Source organism: Penaeus chinensis, chromosome 13 (genome assembly GCF_019202785.1).
Source record: "Penaeus chinensis breed Huanghai No. 1 chromosome 13, ASM1920278v2, whole genome shotgun sequence".
NCBI lineage: Eukaryota > Metazoa > Arthropoda > Malacostraca > Decapoda > Penaeidae > Penaeus > Penaeus chinensis.
In genome coordinates, this window is record NC_061831.1 from 12,267,092 (window position 1) to 12,267,591 (window position 500).

The following is a 500-nucleotide window of genomic DNA, read 5'->3' on the forward strand; positions in this document are numbered from 1 at the left end:
GCCCAGTAACCGAATATGATGTTATTATCGTCATGAACTTACTGTGAAAGAAAATTATTTGGATGAAATGCTGTTAGAATAAAAAAAAACTATTGTAAAGCATGTAGATATCAAGATTATGGAGCTTGTTGTTTATGATGCATCGTGTACGTTGAAGGGAATATAAGTATATATATGTATGTGTATATACATATATATATATATATATATATATATATATATATATATATATATATATATATAAAAATATTTATATATACATATCTGTCTGTATGTGTGTAAATACATACACATACACACAAACAGCGCTCTGTGTGTGTGTGTGTGTGTGTGTGTGTGTGTGTGTGTGTGTGTGTGTGTGTGTGTGTCTATATCTATCTATCTATCTATTTATCTATCTATCTCTCTCTCTCTATATATATATATACATATATACATATATAAATGACACAAAATCAGCGCCACCTAATCGCCTTGCGTCGAGTGCCAAGTCACCAGAG